Genomic DNA, 24,105 nt, shown 5'->3' on the forward strand with positions numbered 1-24,105 from the left:
TCCCTGTTCTTGTATTCTAGCCCTCTCAACATGAATGCTAACATTGCATTTGCCTTCCTAACTGCCAAGTGAACCTGCACGTTAACCTTAAGAGAATCTTCAACAATGACTCCCAAGTCCCTTTGTGTTTCTGATTTCCTAAACATTTTCCCATTTAGAAAATAGTCTATGCCTCCATTTCTCCTTCCAAAGTGCATAACCTCACACTTTTCCACATTGTATTCCATCTGCCACTTCTTTGCCCACTCTCCTAACCTGCCCAAATCCTTCTGCAGTCCCCCTGCTTCCTCAATACTACCTGTCCCTCTACATATCTTTGTATCATCTGCAAACTTAGCAATAGTGCCTTCAGTTCCTTCCTCCAAATCGTTAATGTATATTATGAAAAGTTGTGGTCCCAGCACTGACCCCTGAGGCACACCACTAGTCACCAGCTGCCATCCTGAAAAAGACCTCTTTATCCCCACTCTCTGCCTTCTGCCAGTCAGTCAATCCTCTATCCATGCCAGGATCTTACCCTTAACACCATGGGCACTTAACTTATTTAACAGTCTCCTATGTGGCACCTTGTCAAAGACCTTCTGGAAATCTAAATAAATCACATCCACTGGTTCTCCTTTATTTAACTTCCTTGTTACCTCCTCAAAGAACTCTAACAGATTTGTCAGACATGACCTCCTCTTGACAAAGCCGTGCTGACTCAGTCCTATTTTATCATGCACTTCCAAGTACTCTGTGATCTCATCTTTAATAATGGACTCTACAATCTTGCCAATGACCGAAGTCAAGCGAACCGGCCTATAATTTCCCGTCTGCTGCCTCCCTCCCTTCTTAAACAGAGGTGTTACATTAGCTACTTTCCAGCCCTCTGATACCCTCCCTGCCTCCAGTGATTCCTGAAAGATCACCACCAATGCCTCTACAATTTCCTCAGCTATCTCTTTTAGAACCCTGGGGTGCAGTCCATCTGGTCCGGGTGCTTTATCCATCTTCAAAACTTTCAGTTTCCTCAGAACCTTCTCCTTAATGATGGCCACTACACTCACCTGTGCCCCCTGATTCCCCTGGAGCTCTGGCATCCCACTGGTGTCTTCCACCGTGGAGACTGATGCAAAGTAACTATTCTGTTCCTCTGCCATTGCTTTGTTTCCTATTATTACTTCTCCAGCCTCTTTTTCCAGTGGTCCAATGGCTATTTTTGCCTCTCTCTTACCTTTTATATATTGACAAAAGCTCTTCCTAACTTCTTCTATATTACTAGCTGGCTTACACTCATATTTCATCTTCTCCCCCCTTATTGCTTTTTTAGTTGTCCTCTGCTCGCTTTTAAAGGTTTCCCAATCCTCTGGCTTCCCACTAATCCTCGCCACTTTGTATGCTTTTTCTTTTGCTTTTATGCTGTCCTTGACTTCCCTCGTCTCATTTATAATGAAAAATAATGATACATCATCTTGTATTTCCAATATGTGGATTGGAAGACAGCGTATGAAAGGCAAGCTGAGTAAATGGCGAGTTTAATATAAGCGAAGGAAGAGGCTTCCATTTCTATAACACATTTACCAGGATACAAACTGGGACTTGATGATTTGAGTTACAAGGAAAGGCTGGATAGACTGGGACTTTTATCCCTGGAGCGTAGGAGGCTTAGGGGTGATTTTATAGAGTTCTATAAAATAATGAGGGGAATAAATAAGGTAGATAGTCAACAGATTTTATCGAAGGTAGGGGAGTCTAAAACTAGAGGGCATGGGTTTAAGGTGAGAGGGGAGAGATACAAAAGGGTCCACAGGGGCAATTTTTTCACTAAGAGGGTGGTGAGTGTCTGGAACGAGCTGCCAGAGATGGGTACAATTTTGTCTTTTAAAAAGAGTTTAGACAATTACATGGGTAAGATGGGTATAGAAGATATGGGCCAAACGCAGGCAATTGGGACTAGCTTAGTGGTAAAAACTGGGTGGCATGGACAAGTTGGGCTGAAGGGCCTGTTTCCATGCTTTAAACCTCTATCACTCTATTTCACTGCTGGGCAGTGAGACGGGATGATTGGCTACCACCGACAGTCTGTGTTCAGAGAAGAATATCAGTCACCATGAAGCAGAGAATAGCCAATGAGCTGCATCGGATGATGACACTGGGTGTTATATCTCCTATCGATGAGGACACAGAGTGGGTTTCGACAATGGTGGCTGCAATAAAGAAAGATGACACGCCAGGATATGTGTAGACCTAGTGCATTTGAACAAAGCGCTACTCAGACCTCCTCACTCTGTGAAGGCAGTGGAATAGGTGGTAGCAGACATGCTGAATGCCAAGGTGTTCAGTATTCTTGATGCAAAATGCCGGTTTTGGCAGATCTTGTTAGATGAAGAATCCTCAAAACTAACCACATTCATGATTTCTTTGCCTTGTGGAATCTCCAGGGGCAGCGAGATCATCCAGTGGCGCATGGAGCAACTCTCTGCAGGTTGCGAAATCTTTGTTGATGGCATCCTTGTTTGGAGTTGTACTGGGCAAGAACATGATCATAGAATCCCTACAGTGCAGAAGGAGGCCATTCAGCCCATCGACTTTGCACTGTCCATCATCCCACCCATGCCCTATTCCCATAACCCCATATATTTACCCTCCTAATCCCACTGATACCAGGATCAATTTAGCATGGCCAATCAACCTGACTTGCACATATTTGGACTGTGGGAGGAAACCGGAGCATCCGGAGGAAACCCACGCAGACACGGGGAGAATGTGCAAACTCCACACAGACAGTGACCCGAGGCCGGAATTGAACCCAGGTCCCTGGCGCTGTGAGGCAGCAGTGCTAACCACTGTACCACCATAATGCACGATTTCATCCACTGCGTGACAGAATCAGGACCGTACAATTGTAGCTTAACCCTGAGAAATGCAGATTCAGAGTCAACCAGGTTCCTTACGTGACGAAGGGTCATCCAGACTCGAAACATTGGCTCTATTCTCTCTCCACAGATGCTGTCAGACCTGCTGAGATTTTCCAGCATTTTCTGTTTTTGTTTCAGATTCCTGCATCCACAGTATTTTGCTTTTATCCTTACGTGGTCATTTACTCACAGCTGATGGTGTGAAGCCCGATTCAGACAAGACATTCCTGTGGACCAGCATGCCCCACAGCCAACGGGCGGGTAGACGGACTTACACTTTGCGGGGCCCCATGCTCACTTTCATTACTGAGCTCCCCTCCCAATGATGTTGCAGCCCTCCCCCAACAACCAGTACAGAGATCCTGGACTCTGTTCAACCTCAGACCAGCAATACTGCTGCAACACACAACAATGCCACTAGTGAGCTGGATATTTTGGAATTCATTTCTTAATTGTGCAGCGTACCCTTGTACAGCTGAAAAAACCTAATCAGAATGAGCTGGAAATCATTCAGGCTGATGCTTTACAATTCATAATACAATGTATTGAACTGGGTGGAGACACCAGCTTTGTGGGATTGCTAAATTGTTTACTCAAAGGATATTATTGATGTGGAATAAATTACCATGGGAAGCTGTGGAAGTAGATCATGTAATTGGATTCAAGAGGCATTTTTAGGCCTCAGAAGGGTTTGACAGGTCTGGTGTCCCCCTCAATAACTGGTGCTTGCATCTCACCTTGATGACTAGGCTTCACTGCAGGCTCAGGCTGCTTGGCTATGGCCTGCCCAGCCTCCCTCAGCCCTAGTCTTGGGGTCGAGTTGCCCTGCTGCTCCCTTCGACAACGGGTACCTTTCCCCACTTGACGGCCTCGCTTCACTGCTGGCTCAGGCTGCCTGGCTATGGCCTCAACTGCCCAGTCCTCCTCAGCCCTGGCCTGGGAGTCAAGTCACCCCGCTAATCCCCTCGACGACCGGTGGCTCACACTGCACCTTGATGATGAGTGGCTCACCTCGTTGCTGGCTTAGGTTGCTTGGCTGTGGCCCGGCCTCATCGACCCTGGATCAAGATCGAGAACAGTAAGAAGTCTCACAACACCAGGTTAAAGTCCAACAGGTTTGAGTAAACCTGTTGGACTTTAACCTGGTGTTGTGAGACTTCTTACTGTGCTTACCCCAGTCCAACGCCGGCATCTCCACATCAAGATCGAGAAACCAGCTCCTTTTCACCCAAAAACACATGAGGAGACCTTCACCTTGGCTGCCGCCTCTTTACCTCCTCATCACCTCAACGACTTCAGATCAGTGTTTCCCCACTCTAAGGGCACTCGACCAATCAGAGTCTGATGTGGCTCTGCATTGTCTGCTGATATGCTCAAATGAATGTGTGGGGTTACGGGGATAGAGTCTGGGTGGGATAGTTGTTGGTGCAGGCTGGATGGGCCAAATGGCTTCCTTCTGCACTGTGGGGATTCTATACTACTTGGAATGGGCTATGACAAACAGGTTAAACAAGAATCCTTCCACTGCGCTGGCGTGGGGGTTTGGGGGGGGGGAGGGTGGGGGGGGGGGAGCGGTGGTGTGTGTGTGTCGAGTGTCGCACAGGAGTGTTGTGACTAGGGGATTTTCACAGTAATTTCATTGCAGTGGTAATGTAAACCTACATGTGTCACTAATAAATAAACTTAAACTTACATTGCTAAAGGACAATAATGTTAGCCAGGCCAACACAAGTGTAGGTGTGAAGTGTTTTGATGCTGGAGAAGATGCTGAGGCAGCCAATGGCAGCAGTGCCTAAGCATACCATTACAGCCTTGGTGTCGTTGGTATTGGGTATTGAAAAGTCGTGCTGTAAACTATCCATTTACTTCTAAGATGAAAGAAAGTTGGGATCAATGATAACTAATTTAAGGGCGGTATGATGGCACAGAGGTTAGCACTGCTGCCACCCAGCACTAGGGACCCTGGTTTGATTCCTGGCTTGGGTCACTGGCTGTGTGGAGTTTGCACATTCTCCCCGTATCTGCATGGGTTTCCTCTGGGTGCTCCGGTTTCCTCCAATAGTCCAAAGATATGCGGGTTGGGTGGATTGGCCATGCGAAATTGCCTCTTAGTGTCAGAGGGATTATCTACTGTAAATGCATGGGGTAAAGGGTATAGGGCCTGGGTGGGATTGTGGTCGGTGCAGACTCGATGGGCTGAATGGCCTCTTTCTAATGGCCTCCTTCTGCACTGTCAGATTCTATGATTCGATGATTCCAATTTGCATTTCTCCCTAGATACATTATATTTTAAAAGCTTACGTTGGCTATTCTACCAGGTAAATGTATGCTGCAAATCACACGGAGGCAGGGGAGCAAATCGTGGTGGGATGCAACGCAGCAGGGAAGAGGTTTGGTGGAGGAAATTGTAAAGTTTGTTACATTTTAAGCCTTGAGGAAAACCATGAAAGAAATGTTTGATCTGTCTATTTTTACTTGGCATAGGGGAACAGATGATGGAATGTTGACCAGAACATTCGAAGAGTTTTTAATGCCTCCTGCCTGCCCCAAATCATCATGGGATGAGCAGATGGGACATCAGTGGGGAGGTGGAAGTATCACAGGAAGTCCTGTGATGGTTGTAGTTGCAATAGATTGCTGGGAAAGAGCAGAAAGCTTTACCCTGCATTTAGCCCAGTATAGGAAAAATGGATCGGGACTTATATTTATAATTATGGCTTTTTAAAATCATGGATGGTCCGCCCCTCGCCCGTTCCGATTCCTGTGGCGGGTGGGATGGTAAAATTCTGGCCCAAGTGTCAGTCAGAGAACACTTAGGGGGACAGTGATCATTTTAGGTTTAAGTTGGCCATGGAAAAGGACCAAAAAGAATCCAGAGTAAGAATAATAACTGGAGTAAATCAATGGGTAAGAACGGATGTGGGCTAAATACATTTGAGTTAAAGGTTGACGGGGAAAACAGTAAGTGAACAACGTGCTACCTTGAAAGAAGAGATAGTGTGGGCACAGTCTCTTGAGGAAAATGGTTTCAAAGACTGACCACCCTCAGAATCTCCTCATTTCTGTCCAAAATGGGTGACCCCTTATTTTTAAACAACGCCCCTAGTACTAGATTTTCCTGTAAGGAGAACCACCCTCTCCACATCCACCCTGTCAAGACCCCTCAGGGTTTTATATGTTATAGGTTTATAGGATGAGGGGTAGCAAATTTAAAACAGAGTTGAGGAGAAACTACTTCTCTCAAAGGGTTATGGAATCTGTGGAATTCGCTACCCCAAAGTGCGGTGGATGCTGGGACAGTGAGTAAATTTAAGGAGGAGTTAGACAGATTTTTAATTGGTAATGGGTTGAAGGGTTATGGGGAGAAGGCAGGAAAATGGGGATGAGGAGCATATCAGCCATGATCGAATGGCGGAGTGAACTCGATGGGCTGAACGGCCTAATTCTGCTCCAATATCTTATGAGCTTATAAACTTACGTTTCAATCAAGTCATCTCTTACCCTTCTAAACTCCAGCGGATACAAGCCTAGCCTCACAACCTTTCCTCATATGACAACTGCCCATCCAGTTAGCAATCTAGTAAACCTTCTTTGAACTGCTTCCAATTCATTTAAATCCTTCCTTAAAATAGGAGATCTATACTGTACAAGGTAATCTACATGTGACCTTACCATTGCCCAATGTTACCAAAACATAACCTCTATATTTTTGTGTTTAATTCCCTCTCCATAAACAATAACATTCTATTAACTTTCCTAATTATTTGCTGTACTACTAACGTGCTATGTATACTGATCTTTTGAGATTTATGCACCAGGACAGCCAGATCCTTCTGTCTCTCAATACTCTGCAATCACTTCCATTTAGATAGTACACTTTTTATTCTTCCTACCAACATGGACAATTTCACATTTTCCCACTTAATACTCCATTTGCCAGGTCTTTGCTCACTCACCTAACCTACTCTTTTGTAGCCTCCAAAAGCCCTTTTCACAATTTCCTTTCCTATCGATCTGAATCATCATCAGCAGATTTATCCACCATACCTTCAGCCCTTCATCCACATCATTTATATAAATTGTAAAATGTTGAGGCCCCAACACTGATCCCTGTGACATTACTCATTATATTCTGTCATAGGGCGACATGGTGGCACAGGAATCAGGGTTCGATTCCTGACTTGGGTCACTGTCTGTGCGGAGTCTGCACATCCTCCCCGTGCCTGCGTGGGTTTCCTCCGGGTGCTCCGGTTTCCTCCCACAGTCCGAAAGACGTGCTGGTTAGGTGCATTGGCCATGCTAAATTCTCCCTCAGTGTACCTGAACAGGCACCGGAGTGTGGCAACTAGGGGATTTTCACAGTAACTTCATTGCCACGTTAATGTAAGCCTACTTGTGACACTAATAAATAAACTTTAAACTTCAACAAGAAGATTATCCATTTATGCCTATTCCCTGTTTCCTGATCGCCAGCCAATCTTCTATTCATGCCGATATGTTACCCTCGTACCATGAAATTCTATTTATTGCAATAACTTTTCATGAGGCACCTTTATCAAACGTGTTCTTGAAATCCAAGATCCCCCTTATCCACAGCACATGTTGCTTTTTCAAAAAACTCCAATAAATTGGTTAAGCATGGTTTCCCTTTCATAAAACCACGTTGACTCTGCCTGATTGCCTGGAATTTTTCAAATGCCCTGCTATTGCATCTTTAATAAGAGCTTCCAACATTTTCCCGATGACTGATGTTAAACTCACTGGCCTGCAGTTTCCTGCTTTCTGTCTCTCTCCCTTTTTGAATAAAGGAGTTATATTAACTATTTTCCAATTGTTACAGAGTGTCATTTTGAGTACAGAGTATGATAAACCGTTCTCCCGTCTAAGTGTTTTACTGGCATCTGTTGAGGGTTCTGAGCATGTGCAGGTTTTGGAGGGGTTTTCAGTCTGTGAGAGAGCCTGTGCTGCCCATGGTGCCCTAACTAAACTAAAAATAACCTTCTGCAGGCAAGACCTGTTTTCATTGTTATTACTGTTCTGTTACTGTCATTGTCAAACTTTGTTATTATGCAAAAAGATCTTTCTTTTACACAACACATCTGGTCTGAAGTTACCTCGCTAATGTGATGGAACCTTCCCTGGATCTTGTGAATTTTGGAGAATTAAAACTAATGAATCAACTATCTTGCTAGCTATTTCTTTTAAGACTCTCGCAGGAAGTTGAGCAGGGACTTGTCAAACCACAGCTCCAACAATTCTGAGGGCTCTTTCTGTTTTGTCAGTTCTCTTTGAGCATTTCTGCCCATTGCAGCCTTCAGCACGCAGGGCAGTGCCATCCGTATTTCAGCAGATGAGGGGCCAAAGACAGAGGCGGTCAGGTGTCCACAGATAGCATCGCAGGGAGAGATGTGTGTGAGGAGACGCGCGGGGTGGAGGGCCAGCAGGAAGAGCGAGATGGACAGCATCACAGATGGCCCCACTGTCCTGCTGCCAGAGAGCACAGGCCGTTGTGTGTTTATTGAGTTCCTCCCTCCCTTACCACATCCTGATTTACAGCTATTTCTGGGGTGTTACTTGTATCCTGTATAGTGAAAACCAATGCAAAATATAGAAACTAGAAGCAGCAGTGGGTCATTCAGCCCTTCGAGCCTGCTCCATCATTCATTTTGATCATGGCTGATCATCAAATTCAATATCCTGATCCCTTCTTCCCCCCAATATCCTTTGATTCCTTTAGCCCCAAGAGTTATATCTAATTTCTTCTTGAAATCACACAATATTTTGGCCTTGGCTACTTTCTGTGGGAGTGAATTTCTCACATTCACCACCCTCTGGGTGAAGACATTTCTCCTCAACTCAGTTCTAAAAGGTTTACTCCTTATCCTCAAACCTATGACCCCTAGTTCTGGACTCCCCCATCATTGGGAACATTCTTTCTGAATCTACCCTGTCTAATCCTGTTAGAATTTTGTAAGTTTATTGAGGTCCATTCAATTCATCTACCATCCCCTTATTTTCCATTATTGTTTCCCCAGACTCACAGGGCTAACACTGACTTTGTTATTTCTTTTCTTTCTTAAATATCTATAGAAACTCTTACTATCTCTCTTTATGTTTCTAGGTAGCCTTCTCATAGAATCATAGAAACCCTACAGTACAGAAAGAGGCCATTCGGCCCATCAAGTCTGTACCGACAACAATCCCACCCAGGCCCTACCCCCATATCCCTACATATTTACCCACTAATCCCTCTAACCGACATATCTCAGGACACTAAGGGCAATTTTTAGCATGGCCAATCAACCTAACCCGCATATCTTTGGACTGTGGGAGGAAACTCACGCAGACACGAGGAGAGTGTGCAAACTCCACACAGACAGTGACCCAAGCCGGGAATCGAACCCAGGTCCCTGGAGCTGTGAAGCAGCAGTGCTAACCACTGTGCTACCGTGCCGCCCTTCTCTTGTACTTTAATTTTCCCTCCTTGTTAATCGTTGCTGTTTTTATTTTCTGTCCAATCTTGGCCAACAAGGACAAGTGGCCACCTCATTTTTTTTACATTTCTCACCCAAGGATGTGAGAAAAGGGGGCTGGAGCATTGGCTTTGTGAATGGTAAGAGTTTCCAGGTGCTTTAGTCTTGAGATTTCAGACCTTTTCTTCAGTCCTCTTCTGAAGTATTTGCTTTGTTATTCTTGATCTGAGGACTCTTTTCGTTTTGTCAATTCTGTTGGAGCATTTCTGCCCATTGCAGCTTTCAGGGCACAGGGCAGTGCCATTTGCATTTCGGCCGATGAGGGGCCATAGGTAGTGGAGAGCAGGCAGCGTCGCAGGAGGAGACCTGTAAGAGGAACAGCGCGGGTACAGGGGGGTTACAGGGCCAGCACGAAGAGCAAGGTAGACGGCATCACAGGTGACACCACTATCTTGCTGCCTGTACAGGCAGTAATCCAGCCACCTCTATATTTCCAAGGTCCAGTGCCTTAGGAGGCTCCACCTCTCTAGGGGCACCATGACATCATCATGCCTCATAATTAGTCCAGAGATCACCTCCAGCTATGTGGGTATTTACCCAATGCCAGTGGCTCGGAAGGACAAAATAGCTCTCCATTTTTATGCACTTGTATCATTCCACCATCTGTGGGGGATCTGTGTGGAGTTTCCCAATCAGCCGTCCATGGTTGATTCAAGCTCGTAACTGATGCTCTGTTCAGGGGGGTTTGACTATCATCCATTACTGGAGGGACCAGACCAGCCAGCACAAGCGAGCTAGAGGCTGCGCAGCTATTGGAGGGTTCCCCCACATCCAGGGTGCCATTGACTGTGCTAATGTGGCTATCAAGGCTCCAGTGGGTCAGCTGTGTGCCTTTGTGAACCACCTCATGAACATGAATATGTGACCACAGAAGTGGGATTCTTCAAGTCTGTGCAAGGCACCCATGCAGCCTCCATGATGCATACATTCGGCCACACTTCCAGCTGCCAAAGCTGTCTATGGATCTAGCTTGGTTGGATGGTTGGTTGTTGGGTGACAAAGGGTAACTGTTGAAAAGTTGCTGGTGACGCCAATCTGGCACGCAAGGACAGAGGCAGGAGAGAGTTGTACAATCAGAGTATTGCCTCCACAAGGGCAGTGGTTGAGAGGAAAATAAGATGACTGAAGATCAGCTGTTCACTGCCGCGACTATTCTGGGGTGCCCTGCAATACTTCCAGAGCGGGTGTCACTTATTGCTGTGGACTGCTGTGCTCTGGATAACTTGGCACTGGTGAGGGGGACGCACTTGAGGATGAGAATATCGAGGCAGCTCCACATGCCTCAGAGGAAGACTGTACAAATGGATCTGATGTGGAACCCAGATAGACACAGGGTGAGGACGAGGAGGCAGATGTGGTGAACCTTCAGGGAGTCACAGACACCAGGGATGCCTTGATTCAATGCTCCTTCGGCTAGGTTGCTAAGGCTCACCTTCCATCTCGTTACGAGGGCATTGCTTCTCTCACATTCCTGAGAATATGATGCCATGACCCGCATCTTCACCTCTGTGAAGATGTTAGCCGCCCTGCCGTCTATCATGAGGCACTGATGAGGCCTGCATCTTTGGAAAACATGCAAAACACTCTGGTCATCAAAACAAAATCTTGATTTATATTTTTACCAGAGATGTAAGCAAGGAACAGAGCAAGGAATGGGTGTGACAGTTACTCAAAAATAATACATTCCATTGACGAAATGGGTGAATGTACTTGTGAAAACTACATCCTTGCTTACAGTGCACTCAACTTGCGAGTGCTGTGTCTTGGCACAGCACCACCCCCCCCCCAACCATCACCGCCCCCCCGCCCCCCCACCAACCGCGCCCCCCCCCCAACCAACCGCCGCCCCCCCCCACCCCCCCCCCCCCCCCCCCGCCCCCCAACCCCCCCAGGCTCACTGGCAGCAGCATTGGAAGCAGATTGCTGGCACTGCTGTCATGTTGGCCCTGATGACCTTGGCGCTTGTCCTCTGGGTGGCAGTGCCTGAGCAGGCTCCATCTGGGAGGATGCTTCCAGTAAGATGGCTGGGCACTCCTCATTCATTCTAGGGTTGTCAGATGCCACGCTCACTGGCAGAGGAGCAGAGGAGCTTCCACCCTTGTCCAGGGCACCGTGAGAGGGGCACACAGAGATGGCAGGCAGCTTGCCCGCCAGCGTGAGGTAAGTTTGGACGTCACTGCTCACCATCGATGGACAGGCCCCTATCACAGAGACTCAAAGCTTCATCCACCTCACACACTGGCAGTGACCTCATTGCCAGTGTGTACCCTTCCCACAGTGCACTACCATCTGAGGTGGCAAACTAATATCCACCGATGTGCTTGTATCTGTGCTGGTGCCTGTTAGCGAGAGAGAATGAGATGCGGGTGGATCTATCTGTGGCTCCTCCTCAGGTGTCAAGGGAGGGTCCATGTGGTCATGACGGCCTCTGGAGGATGGCGTCTCTGAGGGGGGAAGATAATATGTCAGCGATATCAGTTATCACCGGCAGTGTATAGACTAGACGGACTGGTGAGACTATGGACAACTGCATCATGCTTGGAGGATCACTGGGACTCTTGTTTAGAATTTCACATTTTAGTTGAGACAACATCACATAGTTTGCACTCTCCACCTGTCTCATATCTGAGTCGACTGGACTCTTACCTTCCTCCGAGACCCCTTTCTCTCCATGGCCTGAGGACCTTGCTCTATGCTTGCACTCTAACCCTCTCATCTCAAATTTGCTCAGTGTGAGCAGGTTGTCCACTCCTCCACCTGTTCACTGTGCACTGGACTCGACCTGCAACCCCGCCCCTCATCTTCGCTGCTTTACCCATCTAATTTTTCCAATCTTCGTGCAGATTAAATTCCCCCTGATAAACACTGTACCATTCTGATAAGCTTCCATTATTTCTTCTTTGGTACCCACCCTACCATGTGATTACTGTTAGGGGCCTGTACACCACTTGCATGTATGACTTATTGCCCTTCTCATTCTCCATCTCCACACAACTGCTTCGACATCCTGGTTTCCTGAACTTGGGTCATCCCTCTCTATTGTGCCAACACCATCATTAATTAACAGAGCCACCCCTCCACCTTTTCTCGGCTTCCTAAATGTCACTAACCCTTCAATATTCATGTCCCAATCTATGTCATCCTCTAAGCATGGGGCGATTCTCCCATCCCACTGCAGCTTTTGTAGTGCAGGAGACTCAAGCGGAGGCCATTTCACGGACTCCCCACTGGGCGCCGTGATCTCCGCGTGTCTCCAGCAGCCGGATTTCCAGCGCCGTCAGCTCCGTTTGAAATCGGTGCGGAGATGCATAATTTATTTAAATCAATATTTGAATATGATTTAAACCCCATTAGCGGGCCCAGAACTAAAACCTCCGGGTTTGCTAGCCTCTCCCCCCTCCCTGCCAGGATTACTTCCCTCCAGCGGGGTTTAGTATAGCTCCCCACTGCAGGGAGCTGGTGGCCCGACCCCACTGGAGTGAAGGGGAGGCTGTTGAGGCCCCCCGAGGGTCTGGGGCGGGTGCCCCCTGGGCATTGCCACTTTTACAGAGGGAAGGAGGCCAGCGATCGGGACTGGCCATTGGGGGTGGGGGGGAAGAGTTGGGGCTGCAGGGTGGGTGTCGGCACTGCGGCTGGGGGGGATGGGGGGGGGGGGCCGGGGGGAAGATTGAGGCTGTCCGGTGGCTGGGAGGGGGTGGGGAGGGGGGGGAGGTCGAGGCTGGCCCGGACATGTTTGGGGGGCCAGCGATCGGGCTGTGGTGGGATTGGTGGGGCAGCAGTGTGTGATTGCGGGGCAGGCCAGCGAACGGGAGGTCGGCAGTGCGGGGCTACTGTGCATGCACTGATCTCGGCGTTGACAGATCGGCGCACACACAGTGGCCCGTTCAGCGCTATGCTGCTGGCCTCTCCAGTGGGAATAGACCCCACCCACTGATTTTTGGACTAATTCACGCTGGTGCTCTCTGCAGGCACAGAGTGTGGGAGATTCATTTTGAAACTCCCACTGAAAAAAGCGTGATTTACTCCAGTTTTTACGTTAATTCGACACTTTGAATTGTTTTGGGAGAATCCCCCCCCCCCCCCCCACCATATCTCTGCAATGGCTGTCAGATCATATTTATTTATTCCTACTTGTACTATCAATTCATCTGTTTGTTTTGAAATCTACGTACTTTTAGACACAGAGTCTTAAGTTTTGTCCTCCCATTATTTTTATAATCTCTAGCGTTATCTGTTAGTTTACTCTTAGATTTGTGCTCTCTGTCCTTTCCTGTCACAGTCTATCATTTTCCATATTAGTTCCTTTCTATCTTGCTTTGTTTCTACTTTCTGATATACCACATCTTCCCACATTTATCTCTTGTCCCCACTATTCATTTTAAAGCTCTCTCTACCTCCCTAGTTACACAGCTCGCTGGTACCCTAATCCCAGCATGTGTAGACCATCCCAATGGTACAACCTCCACTTCCCCCAGTTCTGCTGCCTTTGAGCCAGGCATTCATCTCTCCAATCTTATTTACCCTGAGACAATTTACATGTGGCTCAGGTAATAATCCAAAGATTTTTCTCTGAGGTTCTGCTTCTTAATTTGTTGCCTAGTTCCTCATACTGACCATGCAGAATGTTTCTTGTCCTGCCTATGTCGTTCGTACCTTGACAGATCCTACAACTACTGGATCTTCACAAAGTTCCTCTCAACCCTTGAGCTGCTATCACATACCCCGGCACTGGGCAGGCAACATAGCTGTCTGGACTCCCGCTCTTTACTGCAGAGAACAGTGTCAGTCCCCCTCACTATACTGTCCCCTATTCCCACTACATTCCTTTGTGCTCTCCTCACTTGAACAGCTCCCTGTACCACAGTGCCATTGCGAGTCCCTTCATTCATCCCGCACACCTTATTTTGTCCACACAGTGTTTTTTTTATTCATTCGTGGGGCATGGGTGTCACTGGCTGGCCAACATTTATTGCCCATCCCTAGTTGCCCAAGGGCAGTTGAGAGTCAACCACATTGCTGTGGCTCTAGAGTCCCATGTAGGCCAGACCAGTTAAGGACAGCAGGTTTCCTTCCCTAAGGGACATTAGTGAACCAGATTGACAATTGACAATGGTTTCATGGTCATCAGTAGATTCTTAATTCCAGATTTTTTTTTATTGAATTCAAATTCCACCATCTGCCGTGGCAGGATTCGAACCTGGGTCCCCAGAACATTCGCTAAATTTCTGGATTAATAGACTAGTGATAATACCAATAGGCCATCACCTCCCCTATTTGATGTACTATAAACTGTGACGCAGTTCATCAGAGTCAGAGGTCATAGATTCAAGTTCCACTCCAGAGACATTAGTCCATAATCCTGATTGACACTTCAGTGCAGTGCTGCTGGAGTGTTGCACTGTCAGAGGTGCTGTTTGACGGAAGTGACGCTAACTGGGGGCCCTGTTCTCCAGCGGATGTAAAGGATCCCACGGCACTATTTTGAGGAAACGCATGGGAGTTCTCCTGGCATCCTGGCTGAAAGTTATCCCTCAGTCAACCTCAGTTACCTGGACATTTAACTCACTGCGGTTTGTGAGATCTTGCTGCCTGAAAATTAGCTGCATTACAACACTGGCTATACAATTGTTTCAGGAAAGCACTTTGCAACATTGCAAATGTGCTCTAAAATGCAAGTTCGTTCTGCTTTACTGGTTTGTCAAGCTTGGTAGCACAGATTGAAAAACAGTAGCTTGTTAATGAGCTGGTCTTTAGCCAATTTATAGTCTCTTTAAGGTCCCATTTACTCTGTCTGGATGGCTTCCTGTTTTTCTGTCATTCAGAATGACTGCAGTGCGTTACTTATTATTGAGCTGGGCCAAATTCACTGCAGTGGTAACAAGGAGGGCATTGTTCACCTGGCTTTCAAATGGCCCTGGTCAAAAATCTGACCATGGCCTTAACATACTGTGCTAATGAGCTGTTGGCTAGAGACTCTGCAGTAGCTTGAGAAATATTTTATTCCACGGCACACAGGCTGAGGGAGGCTAAGTAGCATTTTGAAGAGGATGGCTCCCCATTGTAATTTCAAATATTAACAAGCAGGGCACGTGGCAGCTTCATAGCAAGAGTGGCCCGTGTCCTTCTTACCTCCTGTTTCATTACATCTTGCTAAATGTCAAAAATAGTCATCTCCTTATCAGACCGTCAATTCACTAACGCTGAATCCATACGGTGCAGAAAGAGGCCATCCGGCCCATCGCGTCCTCACCAACTCCCCAAAAGAGCATCCCACCCAGGCCCTTTCCTCTGCCCTATCCCGATAACCCCACACATTTACCGTGGCTAATCCACTTAATCTTGGGACACTAAAGCGCAATTTAGCATGGCCAATCCACCTAACCAGCACGTCTGGGTTGGCGGCACGATGGCACGGTGGTTAGCACTGCTGCCTCACAGCGCCAGGAACTCGGGTTCAATTCCCGATTTGGGTGACTGTCTGTGTGGAGTTTGTACATTCTCCCCGCGTCTGCCTGGGTTTCCTCCGGGTGCTCCGGTTTCCTCCCACAGTCTAAAAATGTGTGGGTTAGGTTGATTGGCCGTGCTAAATTGCTCCTTAGTGTCAGGGGGACTAGCAGGGTTAATATGTGGGGTTACAGGAATAGAGCCTGTGTGGGGTTGTTGTTGCTGCAGGTTCGATGGGCTGAATGGCCTCCTTCTGCACTGTAGGGATTCTATGTATTCTAAATTCTATGTATTCACCAGCTGTATGTGATTTTCTTACTGTTAACGTTTGGAAATCATGCATAGAGTGTACAGTCTGTTTTCCAAGATGTATTCCCAGCAGACTGCACTGGCTTCCACTTACCAACATGCCCACCATTTAAATGTATGGAAAACAGCCAAACCCATTCTGCAATATCGATATTAATCTAAAATAAATAACGCCAGAAACTGAAACCAAAACAGAAAATGCTGGAAAATCACAGCAGGTCTGGAAACACCTATGGAGAGACAATAGAGCCAACATTTTGAGTCTGGAAGAGCTGAAGATAATTGAATGTAGGATGAGATTCATACTGTTGGAGTGTTGGAGGTGTGAGGTGGTGCTGGAGGAGAGGGGGGAGGTGCTGGAGGAGGGGGGAGGTGCTGGAGGAGGGGGAGGTGCTGGAAGATGGGGAGATGCTGGAGGAGGGGGGGGATACTGCAGGAGAGGGGAGGTGCTGGAGGAGGGGGAGGTGATGGAGGATGGGGAGGTGCTGGAGGAGGGGGAGGTGCTGGAGGATGGGGAGGTGCTGGAGGAGGGGTGGGATACTGCAGGAGAGGGGAGGTGCTGGAGGGGGGGGAGGTGATGGAGGATGGGGAGGTGATGGAGGAGGGGGGAGGTGCTGGAGGATGGGGAAGTGCTGGACAAAGAACAAAGAACAGCACAGGAAACAGGCCCTTCGGCCTTCCAAGCCTGTGCCGCTCCTTGGTCCAACTAGACCATTCGTTTGTATCCCTCCATTCCCAGACTGCCCATGTGACCATCCAGGTAAGTCTTAAACGATGCCAGCATGTTTGCCTCCACCACCCTACTTGGCAGCGCATTCCAGGCCCCCACCACTCTCTGTGTAAAAAACGTCCCTCTGATATCTGAGTTATACCTCGCCCCTCTCACCTTGAGCCCGTGGCCCCTCGTGATCGTCACCTCTGACCTGGGAAAAAGCTTCCCACTGTTCACCCTATCCATACCCTTCTTAATCTTGTACACCTCTATTAGGTCTCCCCTCATTCTCCGTCTTTCCAGGGAGAACAAGCCCAGTTTACCCAATCTCTCCTCATAGATAAGACCCTCCATAGCAGGCAACATCCTGGTAAACCTTCTCTGCACTCTCTCCAAAGCCTCCACGTCCTTCTGGTAGTGCGGCGACCAGAACTGTACGCAGTATTCCAAATGTGGCTTAACCAGCGTTCTATACAGCTGCAACATCAGACTCCAGCTTTTATACTCTGTGCCCCGTCCTATAAAGGCAAGCATACCATATGCCTTCTTCACCACCTTCTCCACCTGTGCTGCCACCTTCACGGATTTGTGGACTTGCACACCTAGGTCCCTCTGTGTTTCTATACTCTTGATGGCTCTGCCATTTATTGCATAACTCCCCCCTACATTAGTTCTTCCAAAATCATAGAAATCATAGAAATCATAGAAACCCTACAGTGCAGAAGGAGGCCATTCGGCCCATCGTGTCTGCACCGACCACAATCCCACCCAGGCCCTACCCCGCATATTTACCCGCTAATCCCGCTAACCTACGCATCTCAGAACCCTAAGGGGCAATTTTTAACCTGGCCAATCAACCTAACCCGCACATCTTTGGACTGCATCACTTCGCATTTATCCGGATTAAATTCCATCTGCCATTTCTCCGCCCAATTTTCCAGCCTATCTATATCCTGCTGTATTGTCCGACAACGTTCATCGCTATCCGCAAGTCCAGAAATTTTCGTGTCATCCGCAAACTTGCTGATAACACCAGTTACACCTTCTTCCAAATCATTTATATATACCACAAATAGCAGAGGTCCCAGTACAGAGTCCTGCGGAACACCACTGGTCACAGACCTCCAGCCGGAAAAAGACCCTTCGACTGCTACCCTCTGTCTCCTGTGGCCAAGCCAGTTTTCTACCCATCTAGCCACTTCTCCTTGTATCCCATGAGCCTTAACCTTCTTAACCAACCTGCCATGAGGGACTTTGTCAAATGCCTTACTGAAATCCATATAGACGACATCCACGGCCCTTCCTTCGTCAACCGTTTTTGTAACTTCCTCAAAACACTCCACCAAATTTGTAAGGCACGACTTCCCTCTTACAAAACCATGCTGTCTGTCACTAATGAGATTGTTCCGTTCTAAATGCACATACATCCTGTCTCTAAGAATCCTCTCCAACAACTTCCCTACCACGGATGTCAAGCTCACTGGCCTATAATTACCCGGGTTATCCCTGCTACCCTTCTTAAATAACGGTACCACATTCGCTATCCTCCAATCCTCAGGGACCTCACCTGTGTCCAATGAAGAGACAAAGATTTCCATCAGAGGCCCAGCAATTACATCTCTTGTCTTCCTGAGCAGTCGAGGATAGATGCCATCAGGCCCTGCGGATTTGTCAGTTTTAATGTTATCTAAAAAACCTAACACTTCCTCCCTTGTAATGGAGATTCTCTCTAACGGGTCAACACCTCCCTCTGAAATACTCCCAGTCAACAAGTCCCTCTCCTTTGTGAATACTGATGCAAAGTATTCATTTAGGATCTCCCCTATTCCCTTGGGTTCTAAGCATAATTCCCCTCCTTTGTCCCTGAGAGGTCCGACTTTTTCCCTGACAACTCTTTTGTTCCTAACATATGAATAAAATGCCTTAGGATTCTCTTTAATCCTATCTGCCAAGAACATTTCGTGACCTCTTTTTGCCCTTCTAACTCCCCGTTTGAGTTCTTTCCTACTCTCTCTGTATTCCTCCAGTGCCCCATCTGTTTTCAGTTGCCTGGACCTAACGTACGCCTCTCTTTTCTTTTTGATCAGATCCTCAATTTCCCTGGTTATCCACGGCTCTTGAATCCTACCTTTCCTATCCTTTCTTTTTACAGGCACATGCCTGTCCTGCAGCCTTATCAACTGTACCTTAAAAGACTCCCACATGCCAGACGTGGACTTACCCCCGAATAGCCTCTCCCAATCAACGGCCACCAATTCCTGCCTAATCCGGCTATAGTTAGCCTTCCCCCAATTTAGCACCCTACCCTTAGGACAACACTCGTCCTTGTCCATTACTATCCTAAAGTTAACAGAGTTGTGGTCACTATTTGCCACATGTTCCCCTACCGAAACTTTGACGACCTGACCGGGCTCATTTCCCAGAACTAGATCCAGTATAGCCCCCTCTTTAATTGGGCTATCTACATACTGTTCCAAAGAACCTTCCAGTATGCATTTTACAAATTCCTCCCCATCCATACCCCCAGCCCTAAGCACTTTCCAGTCTATACCAGGGAAATTGAAGTCTCCCACTACAACAACCCTATTTTTTCTGCACATATCCAGAATCTCCTGACATATCCGTTCCTCCACTTCCCGTGGGCTGTTGGGTGGCCTGTAGTATACCCCCAGCATAGTGATTGCACCTTTCCTGTTTCTGCGACTCATTACATGACCCCTCTAAGTTGTCCATTCTCTGCACTGCTGTAATATGCTCTCTAATTAATACCGTTACTCCCCCACCTTTTTTAGCCCCTCCTCTGTCTCGCCTAAAACACTTATACCCCAGAATATTCAGCTGCCAGTCCTGTCCTTCTTTTAACCAAGTTTCCGTCACCGCAACCACATCCAAATTCCGCGTAAGCATTAAGGCCCTAAGTTCGTCTGTTTTACCCGTTACGCTCCTCGCATTGAAGCAGATGCACTCCAGACCTCCAGGCCCACTCAGGTCATCCTGCTCCAGAGTGCTCCTCTTCTTATCTAGCCTTGCCCTGGCCCCCAGCTCAACCCCAGCCTCAGTACTTACTGACCTACTGTTTTGATCCCCATCCCCCTGCCGCACTAGTTTAAATCCTGCCGAAACACTCTAGCAAAACTCCCAGCCAGGATATTTGCGCCCTTCCAGTTAAGGTGTAACCCATCCTTTCCGTACAGGTGCCATCCTCTCTTGAAGACTTCCCAATAATCTATGAATTGGAAACCCTCCCTCTTGCACCAGTCCTTTAGCCATGTGTTCAATTGTAGAATCTCCCTGTTCCGAGCCTCACTTGCACGAGGCACTGGGAGCAGTCCAGAGATTGCGACCCTCGAGGCCTTATTTTTTAGCCTAGCACCCAACTGCCTGAATTGCTCTCGTATGACCCCCCTGCTCTTTCTACCTACGTCATTTTCACCAATGTGTACAATTACATCTGTTTGATTACCTTCCCTTTTCAATATGCTTCCTACCCTCTCGGAGACATCCAGTACCCCGGCACCAGGGAGGCAGACTACTATCCTGGAGTCTCGGTCGCGCCCGCAGAACCGCCTGTCCGTGCCTCTAACCATCGCATCCCCCACCACTATTTCTCTTCTAATCCCCTTCTGGGCCTCTGAGCCTGTCTCTGTGCAGGCGATCTGGTCCTCGTGGCTTACCCCTGGAGGGTCATCCCCCTCCACAGAATCCAAAACAATATACCTATTTAGGAGGGCAACCACAGGGGATTCCTCCACTGACTGCTCACTCCCTTCCCCTCTCCCATCTGTTGCCCAGCCCTTACTATTATGGGAGACTGCCACTGGGGTACTTTCTGGTACATTACCCTTATGACTTTTACCCTTCCTAACTGTGACCCACTTGTCTTCCTTCTGAGGCCCCGGTGTGACTACCTGCTTATAACTTCTATCTATTATTTTCTCATTTTCCCTGACTAAACTGAGGTCATCGAGCCGCAGCTCCAGCTCCCTTACACGGTCCCTCAGGAGTAGCAGTTCCATGCATCTGGAGGAGGGGGAGGTGCTGGAGCAGTGGGAGGTGCTGGAGGAGGGGGAGGTGCTGGAGGAGGGGGAGGTGCTGGAGGAGGGGGAGGTACTGGAGGAGGGGGAGGTGCTGGAGGAGTGGGAGGTGCTGGAGGAGTGGGAGGTGCTGGAGGAGGGGGGAGGTGCTGGAGGAGTGGGAGGTGCTGGAGGAGGGGGGAGGTGCTGGAGGAGGGGGGAGGTGCTGGAGGAGGGGGAGGTGCTGGAGGAGGGGGGAGGTGCTGGAGGAGGGGGGAGGTGCTGGAGGAGTGGGAGGTGCTGGAGGAGTGGGAGGTGCTGGAGGAGGGGGAGGTGCTGGAGGAGTGGGAGGTGCTGGAGGAGGCGGAGGTGCTGGAGGAGGGGCGGAGGTGCTGGAAAAAGGGGGAGGTGCTGGAAACGGGGAGTGGTGCTGGAGGAGCGGGAAGGTGCTGGAGGAGGGGAAGGTGCTGGAGGATGGGGAGGTGCTGGAGGATGGGGAGGTGCTGGAGGATGGGGAGGTGCTGGAGGATGGGGAGGTGCTGGGGGAGGTGCTGGAGGAGGGGGGAGGTGCTGGAGGAGGGGGAGGTGCTGGAGGAGGCGGAGGTGATGGAGGAGGTGCTGGAGGAGGGGGGAGGTGCTGGAGGAGGGGGCAGGTGCTGGAGGAGGGGGGAGGTGCTGGAGGAGGGGGGTGCTGGAGGAGGGGGGGAGGTGCTGTAGGAGGGGGAGGTGCTGGAGGAGGGGAGGTGCTGGAGGAGGGGGGGAGGTGATGGAGGAGGTGCTGGAGGAGGGGGGGAGGTGCTGGAGGAGGGGGAAGTGCTGGAGGAGGGGGGGAGGTGCTGGAGGAGGGGGAGGTGCTGGAGGAGTGGGAGGTGCTGGAGGAGGCGGAGGTGCTGGAGGAGGGGTGGAGGTGCTGGAAAAAGGGGGAGGTGCTGGAGACCGGGAGTGGTGCTGGAGGAGCGGGAAGGTGCTGGAGGAGGGGAAGGTGCTGGAGGATGGGGAGGTGCTGGAGGATGGGGAGGTGCTGGAGGATGGGGAGGTGCTGGAGGATGGGGAGGTGCTGGAGGATGGGGAGGTGCTGGGGGAGGTGCTGGAGGAGGGGGGCGGTGCTGGAGGAGGGGGAGGTGCTGGAGGAGGCGGAGGTGATGGAGGAGGTGCTGGAGGAGGGGGGAGGTGCTGGAGGAGGGGGAGGTGCTGGAGGAGGGGAGGTGCTGGAGGAGGGGGGGAGGTGCTGGAGGAGGGGAGGTGCTGGAGGAGGGGAGGTGCTGGAGGAGGGGGGGAGGTGCTGGAGGAGGGGGAGGTGCTGGAGGAGGGGAGGTGCTGGAGGAGGGGGAGGTGCTGGAGGAGGGGAGGTGCTGGAGGAGGGGGGGAGGTGATGGAGGAGGGGGGGAGGTGATGGAGGAGGTGCTGGAGGAGGGGGGAGGTGCTGGAGGAGCGGGGGAGGTGCTGGAGGAGGGGGGAAGTGCTGGAGGAGGGGGAGGTGCTGGAGGAGGGGGAGGTGCTGGAGGAGGGGAGGTGCTGGAGGAGGGGGGAAAGGTGCTGGAGGAGGGGGGGATGCGATGGTGGAGGGGTGCTGGAGGAGGCATGGAGGTGCTGGTGGAGACTGGGAGGTGCTGGAGGAGGGAAGTGCTGGAGGAGGGGGGAGGTGCTGGAAGAATGGGAAGCTATTGGCGGAGCTATGGGGGCTCTATAGAAGACCAGTGATTGTTGGTGGCAAAGGAGAGATTGACTAAGATGCCGTGGGCAATAAGACAAAGGGACTGTAAATGGTGGTGATCGTGGCGAAGAAGGGTAAGAAGATCGTGGCACATTAAGAGATCAGAAGGTGTAAATGGCAGTGGGATCTTGCACTGTGCAAATTGACCGCTGGATTTAAAAACAATTCATTCAGCATGAAGTACTTCAGCATTTGTGATAAGCGCTATATAAATGCAACCTCGTTGTTCCGAATCACGTTCGGCAGATTAATTTGAGATATGGGGTGAATTTTCCCAGCCCGCTCGTCGCGGGAATCGGAGCGGGCGAGGGGCGGACCATGGAAAGATCTGTTGACCTTGGGTGGGATTTTCCGGTTTCGGGGTGAGCGTGGCTGTAAAATGCCGCCCATAGTGATTTATATCGGCAAATAGGCAAACTTTACCGACAGCAGCGAGCCCTCTTCAATTCTCATTAAAAGTCAAATGAAGCGATGCATTCAGGAATTAAGATCAAATCACCACCAGAGCTCAAACTGGCTTCCGACACATAGTTAAACTTAACTTTTGGGAGCAGTCTGTGTAGCCAGGTGTTGGGGCACAGCCTGTGCAAGTCAAGAATGGTTAGGCGTGTGTTGCGAAGAAGGTTCAGTTCTTTGCTCGAGTTCTGTGCACAGATGAGTCATTGGTTGGAGTTGCTAAGGATTGCGATGAAAAGACTGCTGCTACTTGTCTTTGGAAAATGCTGGAATTGCGTTCCAAAATGCCAAGCAGAATGTCAGCGAGCTACACTGATTGGAAAATCGCAGGTGACAGAACTGGAATTGCTCCCTGTAGGCCATTGAAATAGTTTCAACAGTTAGGAACCCCACCCTCTCCCCCAGGCCAAAATAATAATTACCAAACTTGTCAAGCAACTTTAAAGAGATGCCACATTTGCATTTTATGGATGCCATAGGGCAGTGTCTACCGTTAGCTATTTATCAAGGCATGGGTGTCATTTGCCAATGCGTGGCAGGAATGAGAATGATGCATGGGTGTGGTTAGATTGAATGGGGATGACTTTACCAGCAAAGGTTGTAGCTTGATGACCTGATCGGCCCTGCGACATAATTGGAATAAACGTCAAGGGGAGTCCAGCACTCACTGCAATCTGACAATGGAACCATAGTGGGAGGAGCTGGCTGGACAGGGGAGGCCAAGGTAAGTTGTAAGCAGTGACTTTTTAATAGATGCCAACATCTGATTTGGTTTACCTGCTGTCACGGAGCATTGCTGTGACAGCTCCAATATCTTTCAGTTTTCAGACACGTTCCTTTCCATTAGGTTGTAGTCCATTTCCGGATTGTTTATCCCCGTTCCTCCAGATTAAACTTCATCTGCCAAATTCCCCAAAATATTGAAGTCCTCCTGTAGCTGATCCAGTGATTGCTATCACTTACCAATCCGCTGTTTCCGTTGGAACTAGGTCACTTTCTGAACTGTGGTGTCACCTCTGAAAGCCAC

The 24,105-nt window shown here is 49.2% G+C and overlaps 1 protein-coding gene across 2 annotated transcripts in view; it reads left to right on the forward strand.

Annotated features, from left to right (window-relative positions):
• The window catches only part of LOC144500519 (monocarboxylate transporter 12-like), a 64,821-nt gene that overhangs the window by 9,686 nt on the left and 31,030 nt on the right, over positions 1 to 24,105 (forward strand). The window contains exon 1 of one of the 2 annotated variants that reach the window (XM_078223564.1): positions 23,796 to 23,809. The exons of the other annotated variant lie outside the window; for it this stretch is intronic. The gene's annotated coding sequence lies outside the window, so the exon portion shown is untranslated. Of the gene's footprint in view, positions 1 to 23,795; positions 23,810 to 24,105 lie in introns of those variants that run through there. 2 annotated transcript variants of the gene reach the window in all.

The sequence above is a fragment of the Mustelus asterias genome, chromosome 11 (assembly GCF_964213995.1).
Source record: "Mustelus asterias chromosome 11, sMusAst1.hap1.1, whole genome shotgun sequence".
Lineage (NCBI taxonomy): Eukaryota > Metazoa > Chordata > Chondrichthyes > Carcharhiniformes > Triakidae > Mustelus > Mustelus asterias.